Raw genomic sequence first — 27206 nt, 5'->3', positions numbered from 1 at the left:
TCTTTCCTTCCCTTCTCTCCTTCTTTTTTTCTTCCTTCTTCTATCATCCTGACTTATTGAGTTTTATATCAGTCAAAACTCTTAGATATTTTTCAAATCCATTGCTGATAAATCATGACTAACTCCCCCCACCGTCTTTCCTGTATTGGGGCAATTGGTATTAAGAATAACTTATATGGGCACCTGGGTGGCTCAGTTGGTTAAGCGACTGCCTTTGGCTCAGGTCATGATCCTGGAGTCCCGGAATCGAGTCCCGCGTTGGGCTCCCTGCTCAGCAGGGAGTCTGCCTCTCTCTCTGACCCTCCCCCCCTCTCATGCTCTCTCTCTCATTCTCTCTGTCAAATAAATAAATAAAATCTTAAAAAAATAACTTATATGCCTTAATTTAAGTCATTAATAAAAATATGGAACTTAACAAATATGTGTGGAATAATTTAAGTATAGGGCTGAGGGCTACATCCTTCTGACATGGTAATTCAATTAGTTATTAATTGTTCTAATTATATTATCCAGCTAGTATATCTTAGTATCTAGCCCTGTTTCCATGCTTGGAGGCTATCTTGAAATGCTTGTCTAATGCTTTACTGCAATCATATTCACTACCCAGTCAGATTCCCTAATATACCCATATTCTAGGTATCCAGTCTAGAATCATCCTGTCCTAGTAGGAGATGGAATTGAGGTGGCAGGACTCTGCCCTTTGTAGTTCCATGCACAAGTTTAGAAGCAGGTGAACCTTGAACGGTGGGTAGGATTTAAATAAACAGAGGGGATCAGAAAGGAGATGGTGAGAGGGTTGGGATAGATATGGGTAATGGACTATAGGTATGTGTAGATGGGCTTGCAACAGTGAGAATAAATTCAACACACATTTATCTAGAGTTTTCTATTGTGAGGCTCTATGCAGGGAGCAGGCAGGAAGGGAGTTTGAATGAGATGAATAAGTAGCTAATGGTTTAGTTTTGTAATTACCACTTAAAGGATAAAATGTGATGAGTGTTATGCAAAAGGAATGAGCAAAGCAACACAGAACTTTGGTCCCTTGGGGGGTGAGGGAAGGCTTCACAGTAGCGGTGTCCCCCAGGCTAGGCATAAAGACCAGGCAGGCTCTGCCATGTAGGGAAGGCTTCAGAATTCAAACAGATCTCACTGCTGAGGAGCTGAGTGTGATTAAGGGGAGATAAAACTTGGTGGGGATGGCGGTCACTGAGATGACATGGAGCATAGCATGAAAAAAGAGCCCTTCTGCAGACAGTATTGGAGGGAAGACATGGGTGGCAAGAGGGTCATAAAACTGTGTGAAGGGAAGATGGCCTGGGCTGGGGTTGTAGCCTTATAGGTGGAAAACCAAGAGCAAATGTGAATGCTTTTCAGAAGAAGAATTAGCAGGATATAATGATGTCGGAGTCAGGAATGATGAAAAGAGTCAAGAATGCTTGTGAAGCTTTCAGTCTGTGAGGCTGGAGGGAGGATCATGGGGGGAGGGGAAATAAGAAAGGATGATGAATTCAAGCACAGGAAGGGGGGCTTTGGCTGGTAAATGCCCTTGTTACCTGAGTGGGTGAAAACCGTGGGATTAAACATTCTGAGTGTTCAGAGTTGGTCTAGGGCCAATTATGGTTTTTATTTTGTTTCAAACATTTCTGAATGTAGTGAGATTAGCTCATGTCATTTATAGGAGCCAGTCTCACAGAACAAACACATTTCTCTGTTTGTTGGACACAGGGCAGGGCAGAAAGTAATTCTGGTGCCTGTTGCCCTGGAGCCAAATGGCTCCACAGGGTCTTTGGGGCTTTTCCACTGTGGGACTTTTCAAATGTTCAAACACTATGGCTCCTGTTCTGGGGCTGATGTGCATCTAAGACAAATCCATACAGACCCCTAGAACCTCCAAACTGGCTCCCTTCTTTTCTCCATTGATGCCTCTACCAGCTAGAATAATCCCAAACCATCCATTGATTGCCTCTTTCTTTCAAAGATGTTCTACTTGCTACTTTCTGTTTGGTCCTTTTGGGAAGGAATCCGCTTTTACGTCCTCCTGATAATTCCTTGCTCCCATCTTCCCCAGAGTCTCACACCACATTTTTCCACCAGTTTATATTTTCTGGATGAGGTAGGGACTGTCTAGGAGGAAACCTGAATGGTGAGCTATAGGACAGTGATGACCATTCCCTGTCACCCATCCTTCCACTCTGCCACATGCTCATCACCTCTCCACTGCTAAATGTGCCTCAAGGTCTTAGAGGACCACAAAGGTGGGGTAGGGCAGCTCAGGGATGATGAGGAACTTGTGCAGATCCTTCTGTTCCTCATCTCTCGTGACAAGTGCCTGGCTGGCTCTATCTAGGCCAGTGTTCTTCCATACTGAGTAGAGGAGCACCAAGGAACTAGAGGATCAAGGGACATTGTGTGTAAGAATGGCAGAGAGTGGTCACAGTGATTGTGTTTTAGTCAGAAAGATGCCTTAGAGCAGATGCACTCTGTTTAGGAGCACTGGTCCCTGTATGCTCACCCTTTGTCCTAACTTCATCCCTTCTCCCCGCAGGGTCCCTGCCCCCAGGTCCTGCTCCCCAGACAGCATTTTTGAAGTCTTTGGGGAAGTTGTGGGACTCTATGTCACTCATTTCTTTTATATAGCAATACAATTCCTCTCTAATATACCTTTAAAGAAAGCAAGTTTTCAGGGGTGCCTGGGTGGCTCAGTCGGTTAAGCATCTGCTTTCGGCTCAGGTCATGATCTCAGGGTCCTGCTTCTCCCTCTCGCTCTGCAGCTTCCTGTGCTTGTGCTCTCTCTCTCTCTGTCAAATAAATAAATAAAATCCTTAAAAAAAAGAAAGCAAGTTTTCTTCTGGTGGGAGACTGGAGGTCTCAAGATTTATTTAAGAAAACTTTATATAAAATAAGCAGAATTTGTCGAACAAAAGAGCATAGGCTTTGCAGTAGACCTCACCATGAGTTCCCTAATTGATAATAGTTATAACTTAATAGTACTCACTAAAAGATCTTTGCACTGTTTCATTTCTTACAAAGACCTTATGTGCTAAGTGATTAGCCCCATTTTACACACCAGAAAAGATCAAAGAGATAGGAAGGGATTGAATCCCTTTCCTGAGGTCCTGTAGCTGGCAAGTGCCAGGATGCAAATAAGAACCATTCCCCTTCAGGACTACGCCTTTAGCCTCCACACTACGGGATGACACCCCGTACACAAAAACATTCATACCTGTGTGCCTAGAAGTGTGCTCTGGGGGTGAATCCCCCCAATTTTTCCCCTCTTTCTTGGGGTCTCTTTTAGCATTGGACATCCTAGCTCTATTTCCCAGGCCCAGGTCAGGGATGATGGTGGAAGGTTCTCAGACTGAGTCTCCCCAGACTTCTGGCCCTTTGCTCCTCCTAGTAAAACTGGGACCCCCAGGTTCAGATTAGTTCAGAGATTCACAAAGAAAACGAGAGGCTGTAGTTGCCCATCTGTGAGGTCATTAGGGTGAGTGTGGCTTTGAAGGAATCACTCCCCAGTGGGTAGCCTAGAGTTCCTTAGTTCCTTGTGTGGCTGGGCAGATGGGGTTGGGCATAGGGAGGGGGCAAAGGGAAGGGCCACAGCTCTAGGCCAAACACCAAATTAGGCCTTTCTTAGCCCCAGAACATGTAAGGATTTGGGCTTCCCCATGATTTCAGGACATGAATTGTTAATAACTAAATCTCAATGGAAATAAATAGAAATTAACCTGACTTAATGTTACCTGGGGACACTATTCAATTCAGCATTGCCCATTTGAATATTGTTGAATGTATGGCTTAGAGCACAGGGACCCATGGGGATTTTTGTCCCAGCTTGGGGGACTGTGTGTGTAGGGATGGGAGAGGAAGGGGATGATGAAGTATAGGGTCTGGGAAATGGTGTGCAGATGGAGCTGGGAGGTGCTGATGGGATGCAGCCAGCAGTACCTTGTGGATTCCACCTCTGCCTACTCATGCTCCATTGAGAGGATACTTCTCTCCCAGAGTACTAGGCCTGGAATGACCACCCTGCCTCATACTCCTATAATGCAGGCAGGCATGGTAAGTCCTTATGAGTCATCGAGGCCACTGTCTCATTTTACGCATGAGGAATCCCTGGTCCCCAGAAGCAAGATGTCTTGCCCAAGGTCATCCAGCTAGTTAGAGGCAGAAGAGCAGCTAGACCTGCCTCTCCAGATTTCCAGATTTGTGAGCTCTTTCTTGGACTTGGGTGAGGCCCTACGGAATCTTAGACAGAGCTGGCTTTTAAAGTCATGCACACCAGTCATTGATCAATCACTTACTGGCACTGTGACCTTGGTCTTTGTCTGAACTCCACTTTTATCATCTATAAAATGAAGGTACTATGTACTAGTACTATGGCGGTGGTGAGGGTTGCATAGACGGGGTAAACAAATCTACCTACTGGAGGTGTTTAATGAACTGTCTTCCTCCCCACACAGATTGGCCTCCCTGTCCTATGTGGGCTCAGTGTGGAAGAGCTGGCTGCTGAAGGATGGTTTCCTTTGGCACTGACCCAGGGCTGAGCGATCCAGGCTCAGAATTCATTGTCTAGCTTCACACTGATGAGGCTGTGACATTCTGGTGGTGTCAGTCTAGGGCCGAGGGACATGGGGCACCTCCTCCCCATGGAGTACAAGGTCAATGCCATTGCCTTCTACTGCGACACCTTCTCCAAGGTGGCTAGCCCTGGCTCGAGCCCCTCCAAGCCCAGTGGACATTGGGTGCTGGAAGGAAGGAGATGTTCTCCTTTTTCTTTCTTTGTTTAAAATGCCTATATGAGGAAAAAAACTCACTTTACCTCCCCGGCCCCTCAAAGCCCATTTTCCCCAACCATTCCAAAGAAGAAAGGACAACTAGCATTCTGATCTGTTGACCCAAAGATCCTAAACCCAAACTCTCTTAGTTTTTCACTCCATTCAACTCTGACTAGTTGGTTGGCATATTAAGCCCTTAATAATAATTGGTAATAGTTATTACAACAATAATTGCAATAGTTAGCAATTACTGTTTTGTGGGAGGCTCTATGCCAAATACCCACATTATCTCATTAAATCCTCACAGAAATTGTATGAGGTGGGGCTTATTATTCTCAGGTTACAGAAGAAACTGAGGCTTAGAAAAGTCATATAATTTTCTCACAATTGCACAGCTAGCCAGTGGCAGAACATGGATTTGAATTTAGATTTGGCTGACCCTGGAGTTCTCTCAGTCACTGTGGTTTGTATAACATACTCAATATGTAAGGCTCTGTGGAAAATCAACTTTATGAGCCTGCCCCCTAGATTGGGTCCGCCCTGTCCCCCTAGATTAGGTCAACCCTACCCCCTAGATTGGGTCCACCCTGCCCCCAAGCCACGTGGACCCTCCCCCTCAACCTCAGATATGGAGGAGGTTGGCAGCCTCAGCAGGGTTCGCTGCCAGGAGGGACTTGTCTTCATCACTTCCACAGATACTGCAACAGAAGCAAATGAAATATGAAGAGAAGGCTTCCCAAAGCACCCAGCCTCCCTGGTGGGGCTGTTTTAAGTCCTCCAGCACAGCATGAAGGTCATAAAATGGGAGGCTGCAATTTCCTCTCTTCTGCACTGGTTCTGGCGGCATACGCAATTGATGGAGGAAGGGGACACTCTGGCAGGGTCTCCACTCCTTACTCAGCAGTGCCTGGGATGTTTCATTGGCTGTGCTGTAGTTGGGACTGAAATGGCATTTCCATCTCTGGGTTCAAGAACTTGGGAAGTGGTGTCTAGCAGAGAATATCAACCACCACTAACACTTTCTTGAGTTTTATAATTTGGAGAGCAATTGTGCTTTATACTTTGTACCTGTATCTCCTGATTATTTTCCAAATTTCCTGAGCCAAAGTTTGTGAGTCTTTTTGACCTTAAGTATTGAAGTTTCAATAAAGGTTGGAGAGTTAATCAAGAAAGTTGTCAAATTATTTTGGTCCTTTTGCCCTTGAAAGAGCACTGCATTAGGGGTCAGAAGAAATAGATTCTGAGCCTTAGTTTGCTCACGTATCAAAGGAGGATAACACTGACCTTGCCTGCTGTACCTGGATATTGTGAATATTTAATGAAATGCGGGTAAATAGGTGTTGGAAGCTCTAAAGTCCTAAAGACAGGTAAATTAGAGAGAATGTATTATTGCTCCTACAATGCATTACAGTTTAATTATAAATGCATACATTTAGCTTCTTATTCATGCCCTGCAAGTATTTCATTGTTTATCCCTGAAATTTATCTATACTTTATTAAAAATTGCAATTTATTAACTTTTATTAATTTTTCAGTGCAAAAGCTTTTTTAAAAAAAAACTTTATGTTTTAGAGCAGTTTCATGTTTACTACAAAATTGAGATGAAGATACAGAGATTTCCCCATGCCCCCCACTCCCACACATGCATAACTTCCCCCATTATCAACACCACCTCTTAGGATGGTACATTTGTTACCAAGGATGAACATATATTGACACATCATTATCATCCAAAGTCCACAGTTTACCTTAGGCTTCACTATTCATGTTCTACATTTTATGGGTTTGGACAAATGTATAGTAACATATATCCATCATTATACTATCATACAGAGTATTTTCCCTGTCTTAAAAATCCTCTCTGCCTATTCATCTTTCCCCCATCTCCTGCACCCCTGGCAACCACTGATCTTTTTATTGTGTCCATAGTTTTGCATTTTCCAGAATGTCATATAGTTGGAATCATATGGTAGATTGACTTCTTTCACTGAGTAATGTGCATTTAAGATTCCTCCATGTCTTTCCATGGCTTGATAGCTCATTCTTCTTAGCGCTGAATAACATTCCATTGTCTGGATGTGCCCCAGTGTATGTATTCATTCACCCACTGAAGGACATCTTGGTTGTCTCCAAGTTTTGACAATTATGAATAGGGCTGCTATGAACATCCATGTACACATTTTTGTGTGGACATAAGTTTTCAATTCCTTTGGGTAAATACCAAGGAGCACAATTGTTAAATTGTACAGTAAGAATATGTTTAGTTTTGTAAGAAACCACCAAAATATCTTCCAAAGTGGCTGTACCATTTTGCCTTCTCACCAGCAATGTCTGTGGCTCTGCATCCTCACCAGCATTCGGTGTTGTCAGTGTTCTGGATTTTGGCCCTTTTAATGGGCATGTAGCGGCATCTTATTGTTTTAATTTGCATTTTCCTGATGACATATGATGTGGACCATATTTTCATATGCTTATCTGCCACTTGTACATCTTCTTTGTTGAGGTGCCAAAGTCGCTGGCCTGTTTTTTAATTGAGTTGCTCATTTTTTTATTGTTTAATTTTAAGAGTTCTGTGTATATTTTGTATAAGAATTCTTTATCAGATGTGTGTTTTGCAAATATGTTCTCCCAGTCAGTGGTTTGTCTTCCCATTCTCATGATAATTGTATTTTGCAGGGCAGAAGTTTTTAATTTTATGAAGTCTCGCTTATCGATTATTTCTTTCATGGATTGTGTCTTTGATGTTGTATCTAAAAAGTTATCATCATACTCAATGTCATCTAGGTTTTCTCCTATGTTATCTTCTAAAAGTTTTATAGTTTTGCATTATACACATAGGTCTCTTATCCACTTTGAATTAATTTTTGTGAAAGGCATAAAGTCTGTGTTTAGATTAATCTTTTCGCATATTGATGTCCAGTTGTTTCAGTACCATTTGTTGAAGGGACTATCTTTGCTCCATTTTGTTGTTTTTGTTCCTTTGTCAAACATCTGTTGACTGTATTTATGGGGGTCTATTTCTGGGCTCTCCATTCAGTTCCGTTGATCTATTTGTTTATTCTTTTTTTTTTTTAAAGATTTTATTTATTTATTTGAGACAGAGAGAATGAGCGAGCGAGAGAGAGAGCACATGAGAGGGGGGAGGGTCAGAGGGAGAAGCAGGCTCCCTGCCGAGCAGGGAGCCCGATGCGGGACTCGATCCAGGGACTCCAGGATCATGACCTGAGCCGAAGGCAGACACTTAACCAACTGAGCCACCCAGGCGCCCCTATTTGTTTATTCTTTTGTCAATACCACACTGTCTTGACTACTGTAGCTTTATCATAAGTCCTGAAGTCGGGTAATATTTTTCTTAAAGATTTATTTATTTATTTATGAGAGGGAGAGAGGGAGAGAGGGAGAGAGAGCAAGAGAACACAAGCAGGGTGGAGGGGAAGAAGGAAAGGGAGAAGCAGACCCCCGCTGAGCAGGGATCCCGATAGGGGGCATAACACTGGGTAGTATTAGTCCTCAATTTTGTTCCTCTCTTCCAATATTGTCTTGGCTATTCTGGGTCTTTTGCTTCTCATATAAACTTAAGAATAAATTTGTTGATATCCATAAAATAACTTGTTGGGATTTTTGCTGGCATTGCACTGAATCTGTAGATCAAGTTGGGAAGAAGACACCTTGACAATATTGTCTTTTATCCACAAACATGGGATTATCTCTCTGTTTATTTAATTCTTCTTTGATTTATTTGTCCCTTTTCTGATATCTTATAGCAATCATGATCAGTAATATTCATTTAATAATAAATCATGAATTGTTTCATAATAACCCAATTATTCTTTTGAGCTCTTATTATCATTTAGCATCTTATGTAATACTAATAACATGTTTCCTAATTATATTTTAAATCCCATCCTCAGGGGAAACGAATTTTAGAAAGTTCTAGTATCCTGTCCAGGGTCACATGTGGCTCACCTAGGTTAGCATTCTCTAAGAGTGGCAGTCTTCTTTTCTTGACAGTGTAGCTTTCACTGCAAATGTCAGTGGGGTCCATTTCAAACAGTTCTTAACATCCCCCCAAATTCTTTTATGTTGCCTTTCAGTAAGAGTAACAGGAAGATGGTTGATAGAAACTGAACTTATACTACAGAATGAACTGTGTAGAATTTATTCAACAGTTACTTTAAGAGCATGGTGAGTGTACGTGTGTGTACCCCAAAAAACATACATGCTAAATAAAAAAAACAGAGTAGTACAGTTCTGGTTCTGGTGCTTAGTAAAAAAAACCTTGCTCTGTAGGACACTAATGAAACACTGAGCCAGGAATCATTAAGGAGGACGGATTCTAGTTTTGGGCTCTGCCTCTATTGTTCTTTTCTGAGCGTCAAATTGATTCAGGACAACACATATGCATTGGTCACTTCCTTTGACTACTCCAAGGGGTTTACACTATGGAAAATGTGCTCCTATGATTCTTTGCCTGTGATTGGGTTAAGGTACAGAGTTGCCATCCCCTTTATTACTGTGGTCTTCACTCTGGTCTTGCTGTTTATCATATGTATTTGTGTAATGCTGAACCTAAAGAAAGAAAGACTCTGCTTTACTGTCTTTTCTGCAAATTTTCCTGCTTTGATGGCATGTTATACAGCACCTGCTCTCTATGGCCTGTGGCAGTTAAAGAGGATTTATAAGGCTCCATGTGACAGAGCAACTCAGGGCTGAATGATGCCACCATCACGTATGGTTACTTTCTGCCCACTACCAAAACCTCCTCCCTCACCTGCTGAGGTAGGCTGAGCATTTAACAACAGCACATTTGCTGTACATCTTGCACTTAAAACTTTTATAAATTTTGTTAATGTGGTTCTTATTTTGATTTTTAATGACTTCTATTTTATTGCATGTCCTACGCAGCATTGACGCTGGGAAAACTTTAAGGGCAGTTGGGTTGGTCTTTGTGTCTTTTCCCTTGGTTGGAGGGGAGAACACCTCCAGGTCTCCAGTGGTCTATGTCACCTTTTCCAGACAACAGTCTGCGGTTTAGGACAGCTTTTCTTATAAATCTGTTCTCAGCTCACAGAGAGAAGGTGGTCACCACTGATGTGGGTTTTAAGTAAAATCATGTGTCTTTCAGGAGGAAAAGGCAAAGGACCGGAGTCGTGCATCATGATGCCCCAACATATTAGAAAGAATAAATGACTTCTGGACTCGTAGGCAAGGTGGAAGGAATAAAGCAAGATAGAGGTCAGGAAGGGAATGTATTCTGAGAAAGAAGACAAGGATGAAGATGAGTGCCAAGGATGGCGTGAATGAGGGAGAGATCGCAGCAGGGGAAGTAAGAGCAGGGATAGAAGCAGGGCCTTTGGAGCTATGTATAGATAGCAGGTGTGAGAGGCCGCCCTAAAAGTTGAAGCTGAAATGTCTGCAGAAGAAGCAGAACATCTGATAAATTCTGGTAGTACTTCATACATTTCTCTCTTAGAAAATGGAAGAAGCAGTGAGGGGAGCTGTTATTCTGGACTTTTATCTTTTAAAATATCTTTTAAAATATATTATCTTTTAAAATATATTATTTTATTTTGAAGAAAAGTGTGGAAAAACAATCTAACAGAAATGAAGCTACTAACTAATCTCTAGAATTAACAAATGTTACAGGTTCGAGATCGAGATAGGTGCTCTAGACTTTTGTTGGAGAAGTAAACCATTTTGGGATCAAGTGAGAACCCCTTTGTCCCCCGACCTCAGTTCTGTGTCCCTCTCTCTCTCTGAAGGCTGCAAATGTTTTGATTTTGGGAGAGTCCCCACAAGTCTCTAGACACAAAAGTGAGCAATAAGAAACAACAGATTTTGAAGATAAGGAAATGACAGAAAAATTGGGAGAAATAGTCCTAGATAGAAGTAGCCAAGGTTGGCAGCCCTGGTATCTTCCCTAGATTTAGTGAAACTAATGCCACAGAAAATCAGATGTAAATTCCGGTCTCTGAAAAGCGGAAGCAGATTTTAAAAGTCAGAGAAAGTCTCGGAAATAGATTTGGGACTATTCAGTTGCAAAGGAATTTGCTGAGGAAGAAAAAGGGAAACAACCTTTAAAATAATGTAGTTGCCTTTGGAGTTCTCCTTGAGTTCAGCTTTCCAAGAGCACGTCCCAGAGACACAGGAGGAAGTGACAAATCCAAGGTTAGCGCTAAGGGACCTCGGTTCAATCGGGAGGCCTTGAAGGGGGCGCTGTCGTGCAGGTCCCACGCATGGCAGCCTGTGGAACCAGAGAAAAGAAGGAAGATCAGGATTATCTTGACAAGGGAGGACATTTTTCAAGTAGGAATCTCACCTCCTGCTTTTAAGAGATCCGTCCCTGCCCAGCAACAACACACTAACCACCGCTTGCAGCTAATGAGAAACCACCTCAACCTTGAACTCTTGTTCTTCCCCAATGAACTTTTATTTAAAACAACCCTCCATAAGTTCCTCCTAAAACCTAATAAAGGTGACTCCCTTTGTCTCTTCAGACTTGCTAAGATTCACCATAGTTTGCTGTCCCAAACTGCAAATCTTCTGCTCTTCCAGAAGAAACTCAATTTGCTGATAAAATAACTGGCTTTTTGGGGAACCTAGGTGGCTCAGTAGGTTAAGCGTCTGCCTTTGGCTCAGGTCATGATCCTGGAGTCCTGGAATCGAGTCCTGCATTGGGCTCCCTGCTCAACAGAGAGCCTGCTTCTCCCTCTGACCCTCCCCCCACCAAGAGCTCTCTCTCTCTCTCATTCTCTCTCTCTCAAGTGAACAAGTAAAATCTTAAAAAAAAAATAAATAAATAACTGGCTCTTTGGAGCACCTGGGTGGCTCAGTTGTTTGAGCATCTGCCTTCAGCTCAGGTCATGATCACAGAGTTCCTGGTTCGAGGCCTGCATTGGGCTCCCTGATCAGCGGGGAGTCTGCTTCTCCCTTTCCCACTCCCCCTGACTCATGCTCTCTCCCTCTCTCTCTGTCAAATAAATAAATAAAATCTTAAAAAAATAACTGGCTCTTTTATTTTTAAGGTTGACTGCAGAAACTTGTAAGAAGAGCGTCAGAGTTCTGAAATTGTTAAAGGAGATGACGCTCTTAAGTAGTGCTGAGAACAAGAACAAAAAAGCTGCTTTTAAGACTCTGATCAGAACAAAAGAAAGATCAAAGGGGTTGCAGGCCCACTTCTCGGGAGAGTTGGTGAAATGTCAATGGACAGTCGAAAGAACCCAGAACAACTCATTTTCCATTTTTGTTCATTTGTTCATTTCCTCCATTTTTCTATGTAGGAAAAATGTAGAACAATCAGTTACAGCAGAGCCTAAGGTCTCAGAGAGGTGAAGAGCTCATAAGAGAACTCGCAGCGTGGCCCAGTGAACCATAATCCCAGAGGCAGATGAATGATGTGCCAGGGGATGCGTACAATTGCAGATGTGATTATAGAATCTTAAGTGCTTCCAAATTCGGGATGGGCAGATGTCTTAATTTTCAAAATGGTGGAAAAAAAATTATTCGAGACTTAGAGACCAGAAAACTTGCTTTCTTTCCTAAGCAAGATGTGCGAGGTGTGGTATGGAGAGAAGCCCATAGGGGTAGATCTTTGCCAAGAGATTTCCTCCACCTGAGGCCCTTCAGTTTCTGGTGGCAAAGGAGCCAGGAGACATAATCCTGAGGGGACACCCTACCTCCAAAAGGTACAGTTCAGAGTGGAGCTACCAGAAGGCAGGGTGAGTGTGCTCCCCTTTGTGACCCTGAGGAATCCCTCCCATCTTTGAACCTCTTTTTGGAAGAATCTCCAAAAATTCTTTACCAGCCTTAATTTGACAGACATGGAAGCTTAGATGCCTGGATTGGCAAGGTCCAGAGAGAGGAAGCAACCTGTCCAAGTTTACACAGCTATTAATGCCTGGGCTGGGATCAGAGCCAAGTGGGCTGAGTCACCACCTGGGGTTCTCCCCCCACATGCCACGCCTGTACTGCACTTTTCATCGGTGCCTATATAGCTTTTATCTACCCAATAAGACTGCATTCATTTCACATTTTTTAAAAAGATTTTATTTATTTATTTGAGAGAGAGAATGAGAGAAAGAGAGCACATGAGAGGGGGGAGGGTCAGAGGGAGAAGCAGACCCCCCGCCGAGCAGGGAGCCCGATATGGGACTCGATCCCGGGACTCCAGGATCATGACCTGAGCCGAAGGCAGTCGCTTAACCAACTGAGCCACCCAGGTGCCCTCATTTCACATTTATTGAGCGTTTATTGCATGGCAGGCACTATGCTAGCTGCTTTGTGGATGTAAAGATGATGAAAATCTGGTTCTTGCTGAGCTTCTACTGCATCAAGGGACATGAGCAGTGATCCACTCACAGCGTGAGAGTCAATCGGCAGAAGAACAGGCAGAGTGCTATGGGATCACGGTGGAAGGTGCCATTGTGGCCTGGAGGATCCGAGGAGGCTCTACCAGGAGGCATGAGCTTTCTATGGGCAGGGACAATACTTCACACAAGTATCCTGTATTCTTCCCAGAGCATTGCACAATGTGGTGGAAGCTGAGAACCCTGCATTGCCACTGTCATCCAAGACATCATGGAGCTTCTTGTTTTAGAATTTAGAGAACTAGCCGAATCTACTCTCTTTCTTTTTTTTTTTTTTTTAAGATTTATTTATTTATTTTAGAGAGAGAGAGAGAAGCATGGAGGAGGGACATAGAGAGAGGGAGAGAGAGAAGCTCAAGCAGACTCCAAACTGAGTGTGGAGCCTGAGGTGGGGCCGGATCTCATGACCCTGAGATCATGACCTGAGCCATAACCAAGAGTTGGACGCTCAATCAACCAAGCCACCCAGGTGCCCCTAGCACAACCTGCTCTTGATCTCTGCTCTGAAGGATACCTGAGACCAAGATATATCTCTTTCTTCTTCCTCTCTCTCTCTTTTTATTTTTTTCTTTTTTCATGCCATTCAGTACTTCTGGGCTCCTCTTCAAAGATTGGATGAAGATTAAAATTCATTTTTGAGCCAAGATATGTCACTGGCTGGGAAATGAGAGGCCAATGAATCATACCAGGAGGCCGCCAGTTTCTGGTGCTTGCGCTGGCTCTGAAGCTGGACTGCACCCAGGCCTGCCTGCGGGAATGAGAGGGAGTGATGGGGCAGGAAAAACTTGCATCGTGGGGCCTCCCCTCTGAGGCAGCATAAGCATCCATAGCCCAGTGAAGAAATTCAGAGAAAGAAATGGAATCAAGGATATGGATGTTAGGAATACATTCTTTCCCATTGAGCCTTGCTCCCTGGGGTGCAGTCCTGTGGGGTGGTTTGGAACAGAGACAGCTCTCTGGGTGCCTGGACTACACTGGAAAGGATTAGATTTGACCTGGGGCTCCTTCAGGCTAAAGGCCAGTGGTGACAACAAGGATACTGTGGGGCGGCCTGCTGGGGTCTCTGGCCCCAGCCCCAGGTACCCACTAACCTGCCCTGGGTGTCTGCAGCAGGAGTCTGGTCTAAACTGGGCTGAGGGGATTTGGGAGGACAATGCTGTTAGAGCCATTAGGTTTTAAAAGTCAGCTTCATTCTCTTATTAGGTTGACCTTCAGGTCAAGTGCACACACCTAATTCTCCAAGGCTAAGGAGGACTTCGTGTAGCTGATGGGTGTTTGCAACAGAGAACCTCTAATGCTCTTTCCATCTCAGGAATCTGGGGGTCCATAAGATAGAGTTTGAGAAAGCCCATTTGTCTTCTTTTCTATCTTTGTCGCTATGTGTGACCTTGGGCTCTTACCTTCCCTAAGTGTCTGTCTCCTCATTTGTAAAATAGGCATAAAACTTCCTACTGTCCTGGGTTGTCCCAAAGATTAAATGAAATAATATATGTGAAAGTGTGGGATTAAGCTTCATAGGATTCCTCCCTTCCTCCCTTTCTTTGCTTTCTCTTGCCAATATCTTACAAAGATGCTAAACACAGTCAAGCATGAAAACTGAAGCAAGTCCTTTACAAACTGAAGTTGCCCAGGTGAAATAGCATTAAGAAGACCCTCCTTGCCCTACCCTAGGCAAAAATGTTATCTTCCAAATCCTGTGATAATGACTGATAATGCCTGGTGAGGTGCCATTAGTCATTGTTTTTATCATATGATATCGTACTATATGTATTAGTCATTAAAATCTTAGTGGGAAATAATTTTAAAAGCATAGCTTCTCAAGGTTGGACGTCGTTTTATTCAACTCCCATCTCCACCCCACCTCCCAAAAGTGTTTTGGTAACTCCCTGACAGAGGGTCATCCAGACTCTTCTTGATTCTAATGGCAAAGCGCTCAGTATTTTATGAGGTAGCCCATTCCTCTATGGTGGAGTTGAAGTCGACAAGGCATTCTTTTGTACGTAGAAGTAAGTTTACCTCCCCAGGTCTTTGTTTCATCGGCCTGAGTTCTGTGAAATAGAGCAAGCAATCTGTTTTCTCTTTCACTTGACAGAACTTTAAATATTTGAAGACAGCAAACTTCTCTTTTCTAGCCTCTATAACTTGTTTTATCTGATCGTTTCTCCTGTGACAGTTTCTAGACCCCATACAACTCAGGCTGCTCCTCTCTGAGGTTGCCCACATTTTCCAGTGTCCTCTAAATGTCTCACCTGAGCGCTACCCCAGGAGGGTTCTAACATTGTGGAGGACAGAAGGTTAAAATCTCCCTTGGTCTGAATGTGGGCTGATAGCATTACAGTTTTTGTTTTGAAAATCAGATTGCATGATTATTTAATATCCAGTGTCTAATAAATTAAAACCTCAAGACATATATAGAAATTGCTATCAAGTTAGTCTTTACCTGGATTAGACTAGTATATTAGCAATTAATATTTTACCCTAAATGCAGATAACTTTATCATTAGGTAAAAATTTCTCTCTCTCCCTCTTCTGTTTGTTTCAGGCCATTGTTCTTGTCTGTGCACTGAATCTTAATTTGTTACCCCACCTATTAGAGGCTCCTCCTGGCTTTGTATCATCTGTTAGTCTGAATAAGCAAGTCCAGTGACAGCCCTTTAGCCCAACACTGAAGTCTTCCCTAAAACTGGCACATGTCCACCATCGCTGAATAAGGTTGCTGAACTGCAAAATTATTTAATAGCGCTGTCATTGAGTACAATCTTGAGAACTCCCAAGCCTGGATGCTTCTATCATCATTCAGTTAGCTAGTGAAAGTTCATTCGTTAATAATCCGAGTAGTGTTCTTAACATGCATATGCTTGGCAGACAGTATTAATCAGTATGAAGTTTCTGGATGCCTGCAATGCCACCTACATGGTGGAGTGGCTCTGACCCAGGGGCAATATACTCATTCACTGAATAACAGGAATATTGAGAAATGCATATGAGAAATTCTTGATTTGCCTTGATGTCTCAGAAGGTTGAGGAAGAGCTGTCTGGATTTAATTCTGACAGCAGAAGGAAACCTGATCCACCCAGGGGCCAGGATGCCCAATCATCAAGTGTTTCTCTGTTTTCACCTTGCTCCATAAACCAGCAATTGTATGAGAGACCTCTGCAGTTGTGAGAAATTGCTAAGATATTCAAGGACTTGGACAATAGGGGAAGGGGGAGGGACTCTCATTGGGAGGAAACCTAAGCCTTAGACAAAGGAAGCTTTGAACCGTGTGTTCCATGTTGGGAGAAGTGGGCTGGGGACTGAGGTCAGTGGGAGAAGGAGATTGTGTATATAATTATTTTCCTGAGACCATAGACTTAGCTTGGACAGTTGAGTTGATTTTTCCCCCCATCAACTGGTATGCATTATTGTAGGAGACTAGCATGAAGCAATCACCACTCTCAAATCTGGTCCCACTATGTAGAATCCCTTAGCATACTGAGAAAGACAGTTATCAGGGTCCTAGCCTCCTCTGGAAATATTTACTAACTTATCAAGGAGGTGGAAGACAGGAACTTTGGGTGAAAGTATCATATTTTCATGTAACTGGTCAAGGCCAAGGGAAGGGACTTCTTGTTGAAAATGGTGTATGGCTTGATGTTCCCAATACAGCTTCTCAAAATATCCCAATGACATAAATATTACCCTGAAGAACCAGCAAAAAAGACAAAAACCAATGAAACTAAACTAAACTAAAAATGATGGACAGCCTGATGCTAGAATCTAAGAAGAATCTCTTAAGTATAAGAGAGAAAGAACTAAATTGGGGGAATAAATCCTGTGTAGGTTTCTCTTCATGGCACGTTCAAGTTTTGCTTAACTTCATGAGACAGAACACCGAGGGAAAGAAAAGTCACTTCATAATCCTTGACATCTGCTTCATTGATTAGACGTTGGGGGTTTTCACAAACGATAAAATGGGGAAATATTCTTTTAGGGTCCAGGGTAGAGCACTTCGAGATTCCTGAAAACTGTTCTCCTACCACTTAGCCATCTTTCATAGAAAGACAGATATAGTCTCATCAGTTATAAAAATGGTATCAGTGAGTGTACTGGGAAAAGCTACTGAACACCTAGAAGAGAGTTGCAATGGCAAAAATGGGCAGGCAGGAATTAGGGAAGATTTGGAGAAACCAGGGGGAGCACTGCACTTAAATAGGTATTTTCCTGAGTAATGTAGGTGAGAAAAACAGTGAAATAACCATGTCAGAGAGAAAAACAATGTTGATAACACATGTTGGAAACTATAGATTTTCTTTAGCCCATTTGTTCAAAGTATTAGAGCCTGGAACAGTAAGTATAAGGGAAAATGCCACTGAAGCTGAACTAGCTGAACTAGATATTATAGCAGCTTGAACCATGAATATCAACCTGCCCTTTATCTGTAGAACTGAGGAGAGGAGTCATCCTTTAGCCTAGCAGTGCAGCCAAGGACAATTCATACACCTTGTTGTTTGCAGAGATTCAGACTATATAAATCCTGTCTTATATGAGGATGAGTGAGAAGAACACTGTCCATGGAGGTAATCTACAAAAAAAAAAAAAAAAACCGTAGTAAAAGAAAATTTAACAAGAAAAGAAAATTTACAAGAGTTACAAAATTTAACAAGAGTATGAACACTCAGAGGAAGAGGGCTTCAGAAACTCTCCAAGTGAAGAACACCTAAAGATGCTGGATAATTTATCTAAATGCTTTGCTGAGTTGATGGGAAAATAAAAGAAATCTTTAAAATCTGGAAATGACAAGAAGGTTCTGGCCAACCCTTGCCCCAGGGTTTATGTGGATCCCTAGAGCTTAGTATTTAACTGGGCAGAATACAGAGCCTATGTTAGGTAGAAGGTTAGTCAGATCTGAGACTCCTGCTTAAAGCTGGCATCACTGAAAAACAACATCTTCAGTGGTAAACTAGGGGGAAAACCCACACTACAGAGATAAATAATAGGAATCCTTGCATGTTTTGGCTTTGGGTTTGGGTGGAGGAAAATAAGACAAAAGTCTTCTACAAGAATTCCTAACCCCAAGCTTACCTTGGGGTATCTGGGACCAAAATTTACAACCACTTTAAGATTTTAAAGCCAACTCCAAGGTGAATATTTATTTTAAAGAGATCTCAGGATTCATTGTCCCCCAGGTCCCTGGAAGAATTAAATGAAAACCTGTCTGGGGGAATATTTTTTAAATTTCAGGACGCCAAAATTCCTATAGATAAATTTCCAAGAACTATGAGTTCACACACACACACATACACACACACACAGATAGAGATAGAGAGAGAGAGACATCACCATGTACTAGAATCAGAAGACACAATAAACTGCAGAACTAAAACAGAAAGTCAAAGCTTGAAGATATGGAAATTGTCAAAGATAGGATGTAAACTATGTTCAATAAACTTAAAGAAAAAAGATGGCCTTTAAAATGTTACAAAGGGGAAGGGGATTATAAAGAGTGACTGAAAAGAACTGAAAAGGAGCCAAATGGAACTTCAAATTGAAATTAGAAATTCAATGTGTGGATGATTGGGTGCCTACTCTTGGCTAGGCACTGGGGGGGAAAGTGACAAAATAGACTGGATATTTATCTTTATGAATCAATAAGAGAGATATAATGAAATAATCACACAAATGCATGTAATTATAAAATGTGGTAAGTGCTATGAAAGCAAAGCAAAGAAGGCAGTGAGAGTGTAATGGGAGTCCTTCCCTGAGGAAGTGGCATTTAAGCCACTTCAGTGGAATGCCTGCCAAACAGAAGGCACCCAGTGTATATAGTTTTTGAATGATTGCTTCTTCTACCTTCTCCATTCATTCAACAATAGGTATTAGAAACTTCTTCTATGACAGATATTATTCTAGATGCTGGAGATACAACAGTATCTCCTTATAGAGACACAGCCAATGAACAAAGCAAGTAAATTGCCTGCCATGTTTGAAGGCACTGAGGTCTATTGAGAAACATAACGAAGGAAAGCAAGGCAGAGAGTATTGGGTGGGTGCTGGCATTTAAAATAAGGTGGTCAAAAAAACCTGTATTTCCTTGAGAATGTGAAATTTGAGCAAGGCTTGAAGGTGGTATAAAAGCAAGAACAAAATGATCAATCTACAAAGGGGAGCATAGAGATGGTTAAGGGGAAATTGAGGCCCAATTTAGGTAAGAAGTAGTTACTTTCACTTCCAATTTTCAAGCCCAGAGATCATTCATCCTAGGGGATTTAAGAAAAGTGTATAGAATCTCTTCACTCAAATGGAGACACATAAATATTCTGGTTTTTTTTAGAAAAAAATCAGAAAAGGTAGATTCTGGCACTGACCACCTGGTTAGATTTCTCTGCATCCTTGATAGAATTCCATAATGCATAACAAATGCATGATTTATGAGCATTTATTTTATTATTTTAAGTAAGCTCTATACCCAATGGGGGGTTTGAACTCACGACTGAGCCAGCCAGTCACACTGATTTGTGAACATTTAGACAAGGAAATCGTTAATTGGTGCCCTATTATATAATATACCTCAATATCCTTACACACACACGTGTGTGTGTGTGTGTGTGTGTGTGTGTCCAGCACAGATTCCCTGGTCAACTAATGTGACATTCTACATAGAATACTACTCTAACTAAAGCTTCACAGTGCACATTAGCATATTAAGAGCTCCATAGTAAATGACCTAATTTAGTTTTTTTAACCCAAGAACCACTCCTTTAAAACAACAACAACAACAACAACAACAACAACAACAAAAACCCAACCACCTATCACCGGCAGAAGGCGTGTTCTATGAAACACACTTGTAGATACACTGTGTGAGAAGAAAGGATCAGGGATGGGGCTGGAATGCCAAGGAATTAGACTAGGCAGGGGAGGGTTTAGGAACAAGACTGGGCTGGAGTGGACTAGAATAAGCAAGAATAGTCTTGTGTAATGACCGCGAGCAGCTGGGTAAGTGGTGCAGGGGAGCCAGGCTGGCTTAGAGGGCTGGAAGGAGGGCAGACCAGCACTGGGGCCAGCATAGATCCTCTAAGAGCAAGTCATTCCAAAGTACATCATTTTCTTTGATCGGTTTATTGACCTTGAAGATCAAGGGAATGCTATAGACAAGTATGTTTTGACTCGAGGAAAGCATTTGACAGAGTTCCTTCTAATATTCTTATGGAAAGGATGGATGGAAGTAGGTTAAACCATAGTACACATGTTTGACTTCTAGCTGGTTGACTCAATTGTTCCAAAGAGCATTGGTTGTTGGTTTAATGATGTCAAAATGGAGGGAAGCCTCTTGATGTCCTCTAGCAGGGACAATGCAGAGCACTGGGTAAGACCACAGGCTCTGGAGCCAGACTGCCTGGCCTCAAATTCTGCCTTTGCCATTTTTTACTAGCTGAGGGACTTTGGCAAGTTACTTAACCTCTCTGTGCCTCAGCTTCTTCATCAGTAAAATGGGGATATTAATCATACCTATATATCGGGATTGGTGAGAGGATTAGATGTGCTAATTCATGAGAAGTGTTTATTTATTTTTAAAGATTTTATTTGAGAGAGAGAGAGAGCATGAATAGCGGGGCGGGCAGAGGGAGAGGGAGAAGCAGACTCCCCACCAAGCAGGGAGCCCAATGCGGGACTCGATCCCAGGATCCCAAGATCATGACCTGAGCTGAAGGCAGATGCTTAAGTGACTGAGCCACCCAAGCACCCTGAGAAGTGTTTAGAACAGAGTGTGGCACATGGTAAATACTCAGTAAGTATTGTTAACTGCTGTATATTCTGTCCTGGGCCCTATTGTATACATTTTTTTTCCCTCTATCCTTGGATTAGGATAGAGAAGTCACTTTCCTCACAAAACTAGGAGGGATAGATGAAATGTTAGATGACAAAGTCACAATTTAAAATGAGTTCAATAAACTAAATGTAGCCTTTAAACTGTGAACATAAAACTTTCAGAGGTAAAGGTCAAGGTCAGCTCTATGCTCAATAAAGTCCAGGATGAGGGAAAGGTGACTTAAAAGCCCATTACTGCAGGAAAAAACACAGATAAACTACAGAACGCTATGATGGTGTTGGGTTTTTTTAAAGAACAAAGGACAAGGGAGATAGCGATCCAGTCTCTTCTGGATGCAGACCATGTCCAGAGGATTTTATTCCTATCTGGGAGCATCTGGCCCATCTGCAAGACCTCTTCAAGCAGGAGCATGTCTGGGGGCTGCCCGAATGGGGAAGAGTTTGACAATCCCATCGCTTGAGGGCCAGGTTCAGGAAACCAGAACTATTTAGCCCAAAGAAGGGAAGACTCGGAGGAGGCCTGACAACCATTTCAACATATTTGACTGTCTGCCACGGGAAAGAGGGATTTGATGTATCCTTTGAGGGTTCACAGGGTAGAACATGTCTGATGGTTTGAGTTACAAGGAGCCATTGAGAGTGGAATATGGAGATGAGCTAATAAATAAGAGGCCTGGACCACCCCTTGAGGTGGCAAGCACCTGTCATTGGGAGACCCCCTACAGAGGGGGTATGACCCAAGCTCCTTGTGCCAGAGGAAAACTCCCACATGGGGAGGAGTGTCCCGCTGGATGACCACTGAGTTTCCTGCCTACTCTGAGATTTGCCATTCTGTGAACAGGGTCTGGTAGGTTTGGGAGAAATTCCTTTGAAGAAAAAAAATTCACGAGTCTGTCTGGAGGGAAATGCAAGGGGACCTGTGGGAGCTGGTCTATTATTTCTGGAAAGATGGCAGTGAAAGGGGCCACTGCCCACCTTCTGAGTTACTGGCCTGTAACCTCTGTCACATCATGGAAAATGCCTTGGAGACAGAGCCATTTCTGGAAAAAAAATAAAAGAAAAATGAAGCAAGTGTATGCACTATAGAAGGCAGGCACTTGTTTGGAGAGTTTGTTTTATTCTCTTCCCTTGGTTATTTTCTAAACAGCTTGGCAGCAGGACCTACTGGAAATGGCGTCTATGCTCCCGAGTGTGAGTTTCCAAGCATTATAGGCACAGATGTTTTGGAAATCTAAACAGGCTGTCTGAAGCTGCTTTTTAAAATGAAGGAATGTTTTCAAGTAATGTGGCAGTCCATTTGGACTGAATATTTAAAAAATATTCTGTGTTTGGATAAAGACCAGTTTTAACTCCATGGCCTGACCATAACTTTTTCATGAAGATGATCAGAAGAACTTCTGGGCTATTGAAATATGGGGACACAGAGAAAGGATTCTACAGCAAAGGAGGACCCCCCCCCCAAAAAAAAACCTCTTTGTTCCCACCCCTGGAGGACCTTTCTCCTGTCTTCTCTCATTTCAGGGTGGATTTAAATGGACTTAGTAAGACTTCTGTGCCTGAGTGGTAATATAGTTATACACAAAAAACAGGGCCCAGGGCTTCAGGAAGCTTAGAATCCAAATCAGGAAATAGTTTTACCTGCACAAAGTGACCTGAGGTTAATTGTAAGGCAATTAATAGATAAACAGGTCTGGCCACGGCCAGGGTGGAGACAAGCCATGTTCACCACCTCACACGCCAGTGCAATTTTTTTTTTCTTTTGTAGAACGACTCACATGATGGCAGCTTCTTAGGAAACACAGTTACAGAGAGAGGTAGTTCCCGAGTCTGTTACATAAATCTCAAAATGCCATGGCTGATACAACTGCTCTACTTGGCCTCTGCCTCTGCTCCTCAGGAGGCAAATTAGAAAGTATCGAGGAGGAGCTTGGTATGAACTTGCTGGCAGGAGGACACACGCATCTTTCACTTGGCTTTGAGCAAGAATGGAAAGTAGTAAGAGTTCAGACAACTTCATTGAGTAACCCTGGTTAATTCATGCTCGTCAGATGAGTTGATATGGACTGTCATTCAGCATTCATGCTTTGAGTCTTTTTTATGGGCTGATATCTGCTACGTGTACAGCACCTGACTACAAGGGAGAGCTTATGCTTGTGGAGGAGACAGATTTGTGAACACAAATCCCAATATGCTAGATGTAAAGAATTAACCAGGGGACCTTGTTTTCCAGCCATAGAACAAAAGGAATTTTGCAAGAACTGCTTTGCTTGTCAAGTCTTCCAAATGGAGCCTTGAAAGAGTCTTATTTTCTTAATTTCTAGTATGTGGTAATTAAAAAGAAAGCATTGATAGGAAGGGGTAAATTGCATTTCATTTGGGGTTGGGAGAAGGAAGAATGCATATCTTCTTTTTCTTTTCTTTCCTTTTTTTTAAAAGATTTTATTTATTTATTTGAGAGAGAGAGCAGCAGAGGGAGAGGGAGAAGCAGACTGCCCACTGAGCAGGGAGCCCAATACGGGGCTCGATCCCAGGACTGGGATCATGACCTGAGCCGAAGGCAGTCACTCAACCGACTGAGCCACCCAGGTGCCCCTTCTTTTTCTTGTAATGATTACCCATCTGCAGGGATTATGTCATTATTTATCCAATCCTCATGAACCTCATTAATGACAATGTTTTCCATGTAGTGAAAATTATGTAAAGAGAGAGAAATTGGATGTAAGACTCACCTTTTTTTTTTTTTTTAAGACTCACCTTTTTAACCCTGAAGGCTTCCTGCTGTGTCCCTTGCCTGAAGGACAGGGGTTGCAGAAGGGAAGTTGGATGTGGTTAACCAGACACATGTACTCATTCCATTTCTTTAAAGATTTCAACACGATGCAGCCATTCTCCCTTTTCTGTCAGGATTCTTCCCTCATGAGTTTCATTTCTTCAGAGAGTATTGGGACCATAGTCCCTGGTTTTAGGCTGGACATGCACCCTTCTCTTAGAGCCTGTAGGTCTGTCTTTATTCTAGAGGAGACCATGCACCTGAATGCTGAGCATTCATTAGCATCTCACACGGAGTCTTCAACAAGGACCCCAAATTATCTGGTTCTTTCTCTCAGAACTTTTTTCCTTTAAGTTAAAGAACCATGTCTGCTACGTCAGTTTCCTTGCTCCCAGCTGTCTGTCTGCACAAGAACTTATTATCAAAGCGAACAGAGAGCTTTGCGGTAGATGATCCTTATCTGAGACTCTGTGAGTCTTAGGGGTCAAATGTGCCTCTAGAATACTGCAATGGCAAGAAGTTTCTTATCAAATTCCCATTACCTGGAAAACTTGGAGTCATCTCCTGCCTCTCCTTCTTCTTTATCACCTCTATCCAACCTTCTAGCAAACCCTCCTGATTTCACCTCTGTGGCGCCTGGTGTTTTCTTCCCATTGTCGCCACCCCAGTTCAGGCTGACATCTTGCCACCGTATCTCCATCCACAGTCCCCTCTCTGCTGCTCAGAGAATTACTGTGCTGTTCATTACTGATGCCAGCCATCCCACCTCCTCTTTCTGGCCTCCAATGCCGCCCGCCATCAACACTTCCTAGACCCCCTTCTCACCGCCTTAGTTCTCCTGATTCATTAGCATGCATTCCCCACTCTTAAAAAGAAAACGGACTTACCACCACAGGAATGTGACTTCAACTGTCTGTTTTTTTTGATTCTTTTAACCATTTCAATAAGTGATTTTTTTTTTTTTTCTGTGCCAGGAAGGATACTCTGTGCTGATGAGTCAGAGTCCTAGAAGACATAGTCCTTGGTCTGCAGGTTGTACTGTGGAGTATGAAAGATCTGGATTCAAATCTTAGCTCTGACATTTGCCAGCTGTGTGATCTTGGGTGAGATGCATAATCTTTGAACCTCAGGTTTCTCATCATAAATGAGATAAGGTGCCTCATGGACCCATATTGTTGGTCTTCCATAAATGTTGGGTTTGTTATTGTTGTTATTATTATTATTATTAATGAATCAAGTCATCCAACTCCTGGAATTCATTCACTGTAAAGAGCTAATGCAGGAAAGAAGGAGACCTGGTGGGCCCCGCCTGTGGTAGACACGAGGACTGTGTTTGAGGGAATAGTGAGCTACTCCCTGGTGCTGTCATGAAATAATTGAGAAGAATTTGGTGGGAAATACCAGTTCGTTCTCATGTTGGGTCCTATTGCAGTTCATGTGGCTCGGGGAGGCATAGTTACACTCAAGGGAGGGGCCAATCTCCTAATCACCGGTCTGGGAACATCAGGAACACCTACATTTACAGGATGTTTCCCATCTTTACACTCTGTGCTTCTGTCTCTGTTATGAAACATAGCAGATTCTGCCTGTGCTACAGAATAACTCTTATTTCCTAAGGTTTTTGTGAGTTCCTGGAAGCCAGGGTATCTTCTACTAGTATTTATGCCTCCCATAATAAGAGTAGGTGCTTCAGAAGTATGTTATATATACTTAGCCTGAACTTCAGTGATTCCCCATTATTTATCTTAGTTCCAAACTCAGCTCACGGCCAAAGTTCTCCATCAACTTTATCTTCTGCTATTTTCCAGGGCTGCTTTAGACAACCCTGTCTCCTTGTGGTCCTGGGAAAGCATAGTTCTTATTGCTTTCTTGGCATGGAGTAGAAAATTTCACAGGCTCTGGGACCAAGGACACCTGCCTCGGAAGGACAGTTCTATAATTATTGGAGGTATGTTTTGGGGAGAACAAGCCTCATGGTCAGTCTGAGACCCAGTCTCATCTATAAAATGGGGAGCATAAAATGTAAACTTTACTACAAAGTACTTGTAACATAATAGGTGATATATAAATTTTAGTTCCATTCCCATTTTTCTCCCCTCTTGTGGAGATGCTATTTTCCTCTTTGCACCTCATACCTACTCACCTCCCCACTTTAAATGGTGTGTTCATGTCCCACCTCTGTCGCAAAATCTTCACTTATTATTCAGCTCATGTGGATTTCTCATTCATTAATTGGTCAAACATTCACTTAGCACTTTCTTTATTTAGACCTTAGTTAACATTGTCTTAGATTGTTGTTCAATTGTTGCATGTATTTGTGATACATTTGTATTCATATTTGATACATTTGTATTTGTGATAGACATTAGTCCTGCTCATCAGTATTTCTGGTTCTCCTCCTTGTGGGCACGGTAGGATCCCACTTCCTGTCTCTTGAAGTCAGTCATGCCATGTGACCTGCTTTAGCCAAACAGGTCAAGCAGAATTGACAAGCGTCACATTCAGGCAGAAGATGAAGAGTCAGTACAGGATTCTCCCTCTTCTTCTCCTGCCATTGCCGTGAACTGTGACACTCGACAAAGTTGTTGAGCTTCTGTTAACCTGGATCTCTGAGGATGACAAGGAGCAGAGACCTGCTCCCTCCATGACTTATGAAAGACATGTAACATATTTGAGCATTTACGCGTTGAGTATTAAGTTTCAAAAATCAGCCTAATGAGATGTCTTGTTTCCTGAGTAAGACTAAGCACCAGGATTGAGACGTCACTTGTTTCTGTATGTCTCATGGTGCCACAGGAGCATGGTGACCATACCAGGCTCTTGGTGTTGGTTAAAGGAATATGTTTTAATTCAGTCATCACACCTTAGGGTTGAAGGGATAATTAAGGTCATCTAATATCAACATTTATTTGTTTGTTTGAATCTCTTCTACAACTTTTCTGCCTGGTGTTCAGTCTATTTAAATAATTCTAGTGACAGGAGACTCTATTCATTTAAAAAAAATTATGTTAGAAAGTTCAGTCTTATGTTGATCCAAAACTGATTTCAGTATAGCATCCTTGGTCTGAACTACCTCTCAAGCTGTAAGGAAAACGTTGGCCCATGAGCCAGCAACTCACTGTGTTGGTGCGGAGGGAGGGGTGGCTCCTTCTTACCTGAGAGAGTGCATGTCAGTGAATTCCATGACTTGGGTTGAATATTCCTCCCTGTTCGAGAAAAGCCTCAGAAGGCCCTGGGTCCCTTGTGAAACAGCTTTTAAATGTATTGCTGTGGCACAGCGTCCTGCAAAGGAAGATCTTTCCTTTGGCCACTCCCAAACTGCACAACACACTGGTGGGGGTTTGAGGCAAAGTGGGAATGCTCTGTGGTTATGAATTGCGAGGACAAATATTCACTATGTGGAACTCCACTCATCTATCCCATGGAGATGATAAAGCACTCCCAACTGATGGCCACAAAACCATGCAGAGCCGCTCACCTCA

The sequence above is a fragment of the Mirounga leonina genome, unplaced genomic scaffold (assembly GCF_011800145.1).
Source record: "Mirounga leonina isolate KUSES-001 unplaced genomic scaffold, KU_Mleo_1.0 Mir_507, whole genome shotgun sequence".
Taxonomy (NCBI): Eukaryota; Metazoa; Chordata; class Mammalia; order Carnivora; family Phocidae; genus Mirounga; species Mirounga leonina.
Note: the sequence above shows the minus strand (reverse complement) of the source record.